Source organism: Bufo gargarizans, chromosome 8 (assembly GCF_014858855.1).
Source record: "Bufo gargarizans isolate SCDJY-AF-19 chromosome 8, ASM1485885v1, whole genome shotgun sequence".
In the NCBI taxonomy this organism is placed as follows: domain Eukaryota; kingdom Metazoa; phylum Chordata; class Amphibia; order Anura; family Bufonidae; genus Bufo; species Bufo gargarizans.
In genome coordinates, this window is record NC_058087.1 from 19,793,550 (window position 1) to 19,806,563 (window position 13,014).

Genomic DNA, 13,014 nt, shown 5'->3' on the forward strand with positions numbered 1-13,014 from the left:
TTAAAGTAATTTCACCCTACTTCTGTTTCTGTCTGCTTTTAGTTTTCAGAGTTATTTATTTATTTAAATATTAATAGACACAATTATACTGACGCTCAGAACCGCATCCGTTCCAGCGCTGCCGCTCCATTCCTTCTAGCCAGGGTTTGTCTTCATAGCTGCAGCGGTCAGCTGCTTTAGGCTGAGTTCACACGAGCGTGTCTGGATAAGGTCCGGATGCGTTGCGGCAAACCTGCGCGAGTAGGTACCCAATTGCAGTCACTTTTGACACGCGCGTGATAAAAAACTGACTGTGGTACCCAGACCCGAACTTCTTCACAGAAGTTCAGGTTTGGGTTCGGTGTTGTGTAGATGTTATTATTTTCCCTTATAACATGATTATAAGGGAAAATAATAGCATTCTTTAAAACAGAATGCTTAGTAGGTGGTCAATTGAGGGTGAAAAAATAATGATGGCAGGTGTATGCTGACTCCTATTTAACAGGATTTTGAATGTGATTGCTTAATTCTGAACACAGCTACATCTCCAGTTATAAGAAGGCGTGCACACTTATGCAACCACATTATTGTAGTTCCACCTAAAATATTTCAGTTTGTTTTTCAATTGAGTTGTACAGTTTATAGGTCACATTAAAGGTGGAAAAAGTTCTGAAATTATTTATCTTTGTCTCATTTTTTTTACATCACATAAACCTGCCATTTTAACAGGGGTGTGTAGACTTTTTATATCCACTGTGTATATATATATATATATATATATATATATATACTAATATACCTTCCCTGCCGTTACCTTTATTTCTTTTTATGCAGATAACACTTTTATCCATAGGTTTGACTGTATTTCCATAGACAGCTGAGGTTAGTCCATAAAACTGCAGTGTCCAGGATCTTCATTCAGAGACTGAAACAGAACAAGATGTCAATGCATCTATGTGCCGATCCACAGGGGAGAACAGAGTGAGGTTCACGGTGGGCCGAAGGTTACAACAGTTCCTCGGTTGCTCACGGTTTAGCAGATGTCTCCCTGGGCCAGCAGTGCAGTGAAGAGGAGAACAGCACTGGATTCTCCAGGGCACACCCAGTTACAGGGGACATCGGCCAGGTGGTGATCGAGGTGCCCTTGATGGTGATTGGGTTTCTGAGTGCTTGTGCGACTGGGCCCCTGATTTAGGTAATGTTGTGACGCCAGCACCTTAGTGGTGCAAAATGATGAGAGTGGTTGTAGTATGGAGTTAGAAGAATGAGGCAGGGTTGAATCCAACTAAGAACTTTACTGTAACCAGGATCTTGACAACAGTTTACATCCAGTTATAAAACAGTCTCTTATGAACATGCAGGTTGGATGTGATGAATCCCAGTGACAGGCTGTACATGTGGTTATGTCTCAGGCTATTGCAGGTAGTTGTGTACTCATAATATATTCAGCTCTTTGCCTTGCTTCAGTCTCAGTTGAGGCAGTTCAAGTCTTTATCTTCCACATACAAGTGATGCAACAGATATCTGATCTGTCCTTAAAATAACGGTGGGGCTGCTGGAAGCTAATAAGTCCTTCACCTTCATACAAAGGCGCCTAGAGCCTAGAATAATGGCTAGTGTCCTTCCTTTGTCTTTCCAAAATAAACTTAGCAAAATCCACTTGACACTCCGGAGGAGTAGACAGTAGAATACAGACTTCACCTTTGACTATTTTCCTGGCTTGACACTGAGATGTAAATTGGCTCCTCTGGACCATGGAGCCCAAGATTTAGCTGAGAGGAGAGGGGACCTCTCCTCCCCCCCTGCTCCTCATTCCATCTTCTTCTATCTCCAAAACCTAACTCCAACTACCCTGACTAGGCCTGAACTGTGCTATATATACTGTGCTGCTACCCCCATCTAGTGGTGGAATGTGTGAAATGCACCTGACAGCCTGGTAACATAGATACCACATATGAATGAAATACAGCATGATACAGCATATGACATAACAAGCTTTTGCAGTGCCCACGTACACTAGTGGGACGCTGCATACACCCTTGTTTAACATGTGTCGGCCTCGACACATTCTTTACCAAGTCTCCTGAAAGATATAAAGAGGAAAGCATGCAGGCAGGGCAGACTGATATAGATACAACAAACAGTATGAAAACACACCTAATAGAAATACACATTATGTAAATACACATTATGAAAGCATCATAAATGCAGCGTATCCTCTGAACTTGCCGGTGACACAAATGGGCGTTGATCTCACAAACATAATATAAAGTCCATGGCAAAGTCCAACCAAATCTTTAGAATATAAAACTTTTTAGTGCAGCACAATAAGGAAAGTGCAAAAAGTCTGTTGACTTGTAAACATAGGAATTGCATAAAAAAAAAGCACAGAAGAATGTCCTTAAACATTATGATAGTCCTGTTGCATAACCCCCATCAACCTGAAGAGGGGATAGGAAGGGTAAAAATTTGCGCAAAACAGGCACAACTGGGACAGAAAAACACAGGCCAGAAGGGGTCCTGGAAAGTTCCTTAAAGGGACAGCAGGCTGAGCAGTGACTTGGGAAACTGTCACTGTGCCTTAGGAAACTGGCAACAGTCCATGCTGGGCAACAAAGAAGGACTCCCTAGTGGCATAGTTATTGGAGAATGGCCTACAGGCCTACTCACAGGTCTTTAGAGTTCACTTTCAGTGAGACTTCTTTCTTCTCATGGTCCGAAAAGGCTGTTCACTCCCATAACCCAATCTGGGCTTGCCCTGGACCAGACCTTTGTAAAAGTGGGTTCAGGCTCCTTGAATCTTCTCCGGATGGTTCCACTGAGCTGGGTACCACTTGGTCTTCTGCGCCACGATTCTGGTTTGAGGAAAGTTCCTCTGGAATTGGGGGTGAAGTACGAGGCCAATACAAGAAGTGGCGCGCCATGTATTCCTGGTAAGCCTCCCAAACTAGCTTGTCGTCCTCCTCGTAGCTCTGAGCAGGCAGGGCTAAACTTCCCGGTCGTACCTGGGCACTACTAACCAGACCCTCTCGCTCACTTTGGCGCAATTCCGGCTCTTCCGTCAGGGCTTCAGAGATCAGCATTTTCAGCGGGGTCAATCGAGTCGTCGAAACACCACGGGACGAGCTGCGTGGTTGAGCAGCTAACTCGAACTTCTCTGACTAGGCCTGAACTGTGCTATATATACTGTGGTGCTACCCCCATCTACTGGTGGAATGTGTGAAATGCACCTGGCAGCCTGGTAACATGGATTCCACATAAGAATGAAATACAGCATGATGCAGCATATGACATAACAAGCTTTTGCAGTGCCCACATACACTAGCGGGACGCTGCATACATTGCATTTGTTATCTGAGTACAGTAAAATAGCACAGGTCATATTTCCCAAGTTATGTGGGTTCAGTCCCAGAGGCGACTCCTCTGCCTGACACAGATCGCCTCAGCAGCGAAGCCCTTCTGCAAAGGAACAATGCAAACATGTACATAAATTGGACTTTACAGTCTTCTGCTAATGTGGGTGGTACCTACAGGCATAACATAGCATAGATAGATAGATAATAGATAGATAGAAGATAGATACTGTAATAACCCTTTCATTTCTACAAATCTCGGTACACTAAACAACTCAAATTATAGGTATGAAATAATTCAGTATATGACAGTTCCTTGGGATCTTGAGTAATATCATGCTCTGTGGTTAGAATTTTGCTAAACCTGTTCTTCCACCCAAGGAGGTATAAACAGTGGTAAAACAGGTCATTCACAAAACTACAATTTACCTCTTTGTATTTTTAGCTTATGTAATACAATTCAATAAAAGATTTCAGAAAACCAAAAATGAAATAACAAAATGACAACATATGAATATGAATATGAAAGGTGTAAGAGCATTGACCCTCAAAATCATCTCTGTGTATGAGTTATTGAGTCATCTTCTTATCTTCGGGTAAGGCCAGTCTGGAGGTGCTGGGGCATGTTGCATGATGCAATTTTTCACGTGTCCTTGATCTGCTGCCAACAAAATGAATAGCCATCCAGATGATACATGGATGCTCTAGGTCCACCAGAGATCTCCACCAAGGCTCATAGAGGAGGCACAGCCCCCCTAGACATCCGAATATCCATTCCTAACCAGACATATGGAAAGGAGTTACACATACTGTTCTGCTATTTCAGCCGATGTCCTCATGATGAATGCTGATTAAGAAAATCCTTGCAATATCTTTAGATCCCAACATGTTCCTGCATGCTATACGGTATTAGTACAGAGCATTTCCACCTCAAATAAAAACAATTGCCGGTATGAGCAAACACTTGAATTGTCCTTGCATATCAAAATGTTGTAACCTCTGTTATACCAACTTGTGTGGAAACTGGATGAGAACCAATAGCCGCTATTATAACTCGCTCACGGGTTGTCACTGTGCTTTGCTAAAGTCCTAAAGGGACTAGAGTTATGCAGTGATGCAGGGACAAGCGATTACGCATTCAGAAGATTGGAGATCTCCATATTGGTTGCCACCAGGAATGGATTGGCCATAAACCTTACAGGGAAATTTCCCGGTGGGCCGATGTCCAGGGGGCCACCTGAGCCCTCCTCACTGCTAGCCATTGGAAGTTTTTGGGGATGTATTTTGTGCTGCTGGCAGTATTTTGTGATGGACTGTGGTATTTGGCTCGGTTGGGGTGGTATAATGTGCCACAATATGGTATTGCTGGCCTTGCCTTCTATGGACCCGGCTACAAAACAGGGCCAGTTTTAGTATTTTTTCCAGGGCCTCTTTAAGTTCCAAGTCCACTCCTGGTTGCCACCTAACTTTCCCATAAAATAGACATAAGTAGCAGACGTTTTAGTATCTGTGTATATGAAGGCAGGGGCGGACTGGAAACGTAAAGTGGCCCTGGAAAAAATAAATAAAAATCTCCCCATTTTTTTGTCAAATCCAAATTGACAGAAGAGAGGCCCAAGTAGGCAGCGTCAGCAATATCATATTGCAGCACATTATACCGCCCTAACAGAACCTACAGCAGCACAAAATACATTCCCAAAAACTGCCACTGGCCAACCGTGAGGATGGCTCAGGTGGCCCACTGGGTAACGGCCCACCGGTAAGTTTTCCTGTAGTGTCTATGGCCAGACCACCCCTGTATGAAGACTACTGGAGTGTTTGTTCATATCTGCAATTGTTTTTATTCAAGGTGGAAATGCCCCTTAATAATATTCATGCCTGAAACCCTGCAGCATGTAGACGCATGTTCAGACCTACAGACATTCCAAGGTTTTACTTTACTAACATTCATGACAATCATGACGATTTATCTGTCCTCTTAGGATATCAGCTGGATTATTACTTTGTTAAGCAATGTTGGTTTAGAGAGCTGAATGCCGCCAAAAATTTGTTTAGAGATCAGCTTATGTTATCACTGAAAAATTGCTTTTGAACTCATTGAATTTAGATTTTGAAAAAACACGGCCTAAAAGGCTATATACACCTTTGGGGCCATTTTTTAAAATTATTGCATTGTACTCATTTTGAGCAATTTTTATTTTATTTTATTGATCTTTATTAAAAAATATGGCGTCCTTTTTTCTGTACAGGGCTGAAATGCTCTGGATTTTCTCTTTTCCATCAGACCAGGAGCTGACGGGCTCCTTATATCTACTCTCTGACATATTAAACACTCATTACAGCTCAGTTTTTATCTTAGGGCTCTTTCACATTTGCGTTCTTTTCTTCCGGCATAGAGTTCCGTCGTCGGGGCTCTATGCCGGAAGAATCCTGATCAGTTTTATCCTAATGCATTCTGAATGGAGAGAAATCCGTTCAGGATGCATCAGGATGTCTTCAGTTCCGGACCGGAACGTTTTTTGGCCGGAGAAAATACCGCAGCATGCTGCGCTTTTTGCTCCGGCCAAAAATCCTGAAGACTTGCCGCAAGGCCGGATCCGGAATTAATGCCCATTGAAAGGCATTGATCCGGATCCGGCCTTAAGCTAAACGTCGTTTCGGCGCATTGCCGGATCCGACGTTTAGCTTTTTCTGAATGGTTACCATGGCTGCCGGGACGCTAAAGTCCTGGCAGCCATGGTAAAGTGTAGTGGGGAGCGGGGGAGCGGCATACTTACCGTCCGTGCGGCTCCCGGGGCGCTCCAGAATGACGTCAGGGCGCCCCAAGCGCATGGATCACGTGATCGCATGGCACGTCATCCATGCGCATGGGGCGCTCTGACGTCATTCTGGAGCGCCCCGGGAGCCGCACGGACTGTAAGTATACCGCTCCCCTGCTCCCCGCTCCTACTATGGCAACCAGGACTTTAATAGCGTCCTGGCTGCCATAGTAACACTGAACGCATTTTGAAGACGGATCCATCTTCAAATGCTTTCAGTTCACTTGCGTTTTTCCTGATCCAGTGTGTAATTCCGGCAAGTGGAGTACACGCCGGATCCGGACAACGCAAGTGTGAAAGAGGCCTAACTGATAAGAATGTGGCTTAAATAAGTGTTTATGACCTCTCAATAGTTTAGAGATAAGGTTTATTACGTAGATATACTAAAATAAACATCAAGGGCATCGCCCTGTTTGAAAATGCCTGTACTAGTGGCAAGGCCAATTTATTGGCCTGTATTTGTGGGAGGGGCGTCCTGGCCTATAACTATCTCACAGCTCCTCAGGTAGCACTGGACGGCAGCGATATTCCTGGTTCCAGCAAAGCTTCAGCGTTTCCTAGACTACGTGACGTCACTTCCGGTTCGCGCTCCCTCCGGCGGTCCTGCGTCCTGGTGCGGCGGGTAAGTGACTGCTGCCTCAGCGCAGCATCGGCTCGATCAGTCCGGTCGGTGGGGTCGGTCCCTCTAAGGTAAGAGAGGGATATCCCCACACCGGAGCGGCAGTCTGGCAGCACGCCCCGCTCCCACGTGACTTGCACGCAGGTTGCAGGAGTCAGCGAGACTCCGATTTCTTGCAGGTTTTCTCCTTTTAGGTCTGGTGAGGGTTTCAGAGTGTCAGGAATCGGCGGCACGGGGGAGAGGGGGGAGGGAGTGACCACAGCGAGGCGTAGTCGGTAAGGGAGTAAGTGGCAGCCGGCTCATGGGTCTAGCAAAGCACTGACATGCTTATTACTTCTGTCTGCAGTCAAATAGTTTAGCACATGGTTGTGATGTTACTTGACCTGTTGTTTCGCTGATGTGTAGTGTTGACAAGCCAGGGCAGGTGGAGCATGGGGGCTGGTAGGAGCCGCACAGCACCACTGTTTCACCTGCACGTAAGCCATCTCCGAGGGACGGTTTCATGACATTATGAGCCCGGTATATGGAGGCTATAAATGAAAAAAAAAAAAAAAAAAAAAAAGGGTAAAGTCTGGCACGGGCCGCCGTGCTGTCAGTTAGGTAGGGAAAAAAAAAAAAAAAAACATAGAGGGGGGGGGGGGGGGGCTCATGCCTTGCAATGTGGTGGTAAGAAGTGCTTGGGGGACACACACCCCGGTGACAAGCGCTCGATAACGGCGCACGCCAGACCCGGCACATTGCGTGGCATCTCATACGTGGTTCCACCACAGCTGGGTAGCTTCAGGTGCGGTCATTCACCATTTTCCTGCATAGTTCTGGCACAGGCTCGTCAGCCATTCGGCCAACCTCGCGTTCACCACAGCACAGGCAGTCGTGACTCGCCGCCCAGTCTGGGTATCTGTAAAAAAAAAAAAAAAATCTCTTATTTTGTTCATTTATACGTACAGGTTTTTCCTCGGTCGATCCTTTGTATTCTTCTCATAACAGCGTCTTGTCTGGTTTGGTAAGGTTGATTGCTCCTAATTTCGTCCACTGTCGTACGTCCTCCCTCTTTTCTTACCTCAGGTGATCACCAGGGTCAATTTCTTGCATGCTGAATTTGCAGTGGCGGTGGTGGTCTGAGCACGGGTGTTAGTCTGTCTTGGCTCCCAACAGTGTTAGTGACAGTCCGTCAATTTTTGATTATTTCAACAGTCCGGTCATGTCTCACGGCTCAGACATCGTGGATGCCTCTGGCGAAGATCTGGGTTCTAGGGCATCGGAATCCGGCAGTATTCCTTCTCTGCGTAGCTGGACTGTGCCTAAACTCATGTCTGAGTTAGCCAAGAGGGGCGTTCCTTTCCCGGCTGGGGCCCGGAAAGCAGAGCTGTATAGGTTATTGGTGTCCAACCCCGCAGATCCGTCTCAGCAAGAGGTCTCCATGGATACAGTACAGACCTCACTGTCCCAGCTCCATGTCATGCTGAACAGCCTTACCTCCTCCGTGTCCGGGTACAATCCAGGTTGGAGTCAGTAGAAGCCAGGGTCGCTGGCTTGTCCTCACCTGCCACTCAGTTGCCAGTCGTGGCGGCACCCGTTGCCAGTACTTCAGGTAACTTTGTCACGGTACCCAACGTCACTCCAGCTCATTTCATTCCGGCCAACATCAAGAAGGACATCCTCGATGGTAGAGATGTGAACCTGGCCTCCCTCCTGATTGCCACTCGTGACTTATCGGACAATAGGGTCATTGCGTGCGGCGATGTTTCTGTTGTACTGAAGGGACGGGATCTTAGGCTCAGTAGGAAGTTGACAATCCCGGAGTTCGTGCTTGCCTTCAGTCTTTTTCGAGATGTCATCTGTTCGGTACGACCAGATAGGAGGGAAAAATTGCACCTGTACCTCTTCAGGGTCACGGAGTTGGGCTACAAGTACGGAGGCTTCGGCTTCTATGACTACCATTGCTCCTTTTCTGCCAAAGCCGCAGCTGCGCTCAGTCAATTCCAGTTTACCACCAATTGGGCTAATATTGACACAGAAATATTCTGCAGGCATTTCGCGGGGCTGAAGGCACCGGCTTGCTCTTCATGCCAGTCGATCTATCATACTGGAGAGTGGTGTCATAATGCCGCGAGTGCCCCGAGGTCCAATCCTTCTCCTCCTATTCCTGGTCCGTCGGCTGGCACCCAGCAGAATTCGGCGGTCGATAAACTCGGCAGACCAATTAAGTATCTGGGCAGATCGCAGATTTGCAACAACTACAATTTTGCAACTTGCAATTATAGTCAGTGTCGGTTGTTGCACATTTGCGCAAACTGTTTCCGAGCCCATCCGAAAGTCGCCTGCTCATTAAAAACCGATAAACATTGCATGAGCGTGGTAAATGTAGAACTGTTAGAGTCATACTTACAGGGGCACGAGGACGCCTCCTTCTGCGACTTCCTGGTGTCAGGGGTTTCACCCATGGTTTTCATACAGGTCTGGTGGCATTACCGGAACACACCCATGAGTGTAGGAACTTGCAGTCAGCATCCCTCAGCCCCGGGTCCATAGATAGACTTCTCCAGGCAGAGCTTGACAAGGGGTATATCATCGGCCCCTTCTTGTCATCCCCATTCGAACGCTGGAGGGTCAGCCCTATAGGGGTAGTTACGGGGAAGTTCAGCCACAAAGAGAGGCTGATATTCGACTTGTCAGCGCCGCACGGGTTATCCACCCCCAGCGTGAATTCACTCATTCCAGCGGAGGAGGTCAGCATGGTGTACGCCTCCATCGATCAAGCCATTGCACTCATCCTTGCCACAGGCCCGGGGGCGATCTTGTCTAAAGCAGACATATCAGACGCCTTCAAGTTAATGCCAATCAGGCCAGAACTTTGGCGGTGGCACGGGATCAAGTGGAATTCGCTTTACTATTTTGCGGTCAAGTTGACTTTCGGATCCCGCAGCAGCCCGTGGATTTTCGATCAATTGGCGAAAGCCTTGCACTGGATTCTAGAGAACAGGTTTGGTTGCGAACACGTCATACATTACTTGGACGATTTTTTGTTGATCGAATCTCCACAGGGCTCGGCCAAGGATCTTCAGAGCTTGTTAGCATGTTTCGCCCAACTAGGGGTCCCCGTTTCCCCCAAAAAGATGGATGGTCCGGCTACCACCATCACTTTCCTGGGCATCGTGCTGGACACGCAAAGCATGTCAGCCAGATTGCCAGAAGACAAATTGGCTAGGGTCCAGGCAGTCATTCACAGTTTTGTCACCAGGAGGGTCGCCACCAAGGTTGAGCTACAGTCATTATTAGGCATGTTAAACTTTGCCATGCGCGTTATTCCCCAGGGCAGGTCGTTTGTAGGTAGGTTACTACCACTCCTCTCAGCAGCTCCCTGTCAGGACAGCCCAGTTTTCCTGGACAGTCAAGCGCAAGCAGACTTGGGCATGTGGGACCACTTCTTGCGTCACTGGAATGGCGTACCCATGTTTGTCCCGGCGGTCTCGCATGACTCCCCCGTCATATTCTCCAGCAGCGGGATCAGCACTGGATTCGCTGCCATATTTGGCTCCCATTGGCTGAACGGGGCGTGGCCGGGGGAGGTATGCGAGACCGCAGGAACCTCTCAGACAACGGAGGCCAGGGACTTGTATCCCATAGTAGCGCCAGCTCGCGCTTGGGGTAACCTGTGGACAGGCCGCACCGTGGTCTTTGCTTCTGCTAGTCCTGCCTCCTTGGCCATCCTCGACAGTGGCAAATCCAGATCTCAGCTAGTCATGGCATTGATGAGACGTCTGGTGCAGTTGTCACTGTCACACAACTTCTTATTTTGTGGTACCCTCATAGGTGGTTCGCAAGTGGCAGCAGTTAACGCTTTAGCTGAGATGAATTACTTTCTATTTTCTCAGGTTTGCCCCGAAGCCGACGCATCGAGAACCCCGTCTCCTCGTCCGGCCACACTCTTTCTCAGTTAGACCGGTACCTGAACACGGCCCAGGGGCTGTTTGCCAGGTCGCTCTCAGCCAACACCACCAGGGCGTACAACACTGGCTGGCGGTTGTACCTCAAGTTCCAACAGGAACACCCCCCAGGCGACCTGGGCCACATAGACTTCATATTGGCATTCATCGGGTACTGTCACGAGTACATGCACCTTTCTCCCGGCACCGTGAAAACTTATCTGGCCGGGGTCCAGCACCATTTGTCTCGCTCACAGCCAGAAAGAATGTCGTTGTTCTCCAGTCACGTGGTCAAGGCCACGTCGAAAGGTCTACAGAATTGCACCCCAGGTGTCAACCCCCGTAGACAGCCCGTGTCCGGCCCCACGTTCAGGGGCATGTCCGATCTGTTGGACCTCAGGCCTTTCGGGGTTCTGCAAAGCTTGGTGCTCAAAGCCGCCATCTATTTGGCCTTTTACGGCTTCATGAGGCCAGGTGAGTTTACGTCACTGTCGCTCCACGGCCCCTTCCTATCGCGCCGACAGTTGGTTCCCAGCCCAGAGGGCTTTGTCCTATCCTTACCTGTCACCAAGACTTCCCAGTCAGGTCCCCCTACCCTCATTAGATTCTTCCCCACCTATCACAAATGGTGTCCGGTCCACGTTCTACGGGAACTGTCAGAAGCACTAGCCAGTCACGGGGCTGACTCCCCACTGTTACACTTCGGGACAGCTGCATTGTCCACGTCCCAATTCGTAGCACACGCGCGCTTGCTAGCGGCCAATTTGGGTTTAGACCCCCTCTCGGTTTCAGGACATTCATTCAGGATAGGGGCAGCCTCTGCCGCCTCCAAGAATCAAGTACCAGCTCACATTATCCGCAAGTTGGGCCGATGGCGGTCCTCATGTTACAGTCGGTATGTGCCGAATCCTGTCAGTGAGATTCAAGGTGCCTTTCAGAATTTGGCGTTGTAAATGTGTCAATAAACATGTGTGTATTTTCATGCTGGACTTTTTGGCCTCTTTCAGGTATACTCTCGTCGGTAGCGGTTATGCCACAACTCAAGCCGCCAGTTTAGTTAGGGGATTTTCAGGGCGGTAGGTTCTTTCATACATAGCCCCGACCACAAGTGGCAAGGCCGATTTATTGGCCTGTATTTGTGGGAGGGGCGTCCTGGCCTATATCTATCTCACAGCTCCTCAGGTAGCACTGGACGGCAGCGATATTCCCCTCCCAGCCCGCCCCATTCTCTTCACTCTCCCATAGGGTATACCCTCTTTCAGGTATACTCTCGTCGGTAGCGGTTATGCCACAACTCAAGCCGCCAGTTTAGTTAGGGGATTTTCAGGGCGGTAGGTTCTTTCATACATAGCCCCGACCACAATTAAAATATAAAAAACATTTATCCCATACGGCAAACAGTGAAATGGAAAAAAGAAGCTAAAATTACCAATTTGACGTTTTTTTGTCGCTCCTCCTCCCACAAAAAATTGAATAAAAAGTGATAAAAAAAAGTCATACGTACCCCAGAATTATATCAATGGAAAGTATTAGTTCTCCTGCCAAAAAATTTGCTCTCACACAGTTCTGTACACACAAAAATAAAAAAGGTATATTGGTCAGAATATGACGATGCAAGTCAAAAGTAGTTTTTTTAAAGTTTTTTTTTGTTTCAGTATTAAAACGCAAGAAAAACTATACATATTTGGTATCATTGTAATCGTCCTGACCTAGATAATGAAAGTAACAAGTCAGTTTTACCTCACAGGAAACGCTGCAAAAGCAAAACCCATAAAACTGTGGCGGAATCGTGCTTTTCTTTATAATTCCCCCCAATTTGTAATTTCCCCCCCCCCCCCCGCTTCCCACTATATTATATGTGACCGTAAATGGTGCCATTAGAAAGTACAACTTCTCCCGCAAAAAAACAATCTCTTACAGCTATGTGAATAGAAAAATAAAAAAGTTATGGCTTTGGAAAGGCTGGGAGTAAAAATCAAAAATCAAAAACAGAAAAACACCTGTTCTTCAAGGGGATAATGATACATGACCACTGCTACGCCCATTGCCTTTGGCTAAGACTGTGCTCTCATTAAGAGACTCTGTAAGCTTGTCCTCGTTGTCCACGTTGCATTGTAACTACTAAGCCTGCTGCCTCTTGTAAGATTATTGTAACCGCTAAGCTTGTTGCCCCACGTGAGACTAGTAAATATTCTTTTTGCAAGTTCTATCTGTGTCTGACTGCATAGTTTCTGCAGCGTCGGGGCCGCAGGGGCAATATGTGAGTGTTGGTGGGCTGATGGGGGTAGTAGTTGTTTACTCACAGTTCTGTAGAGCTC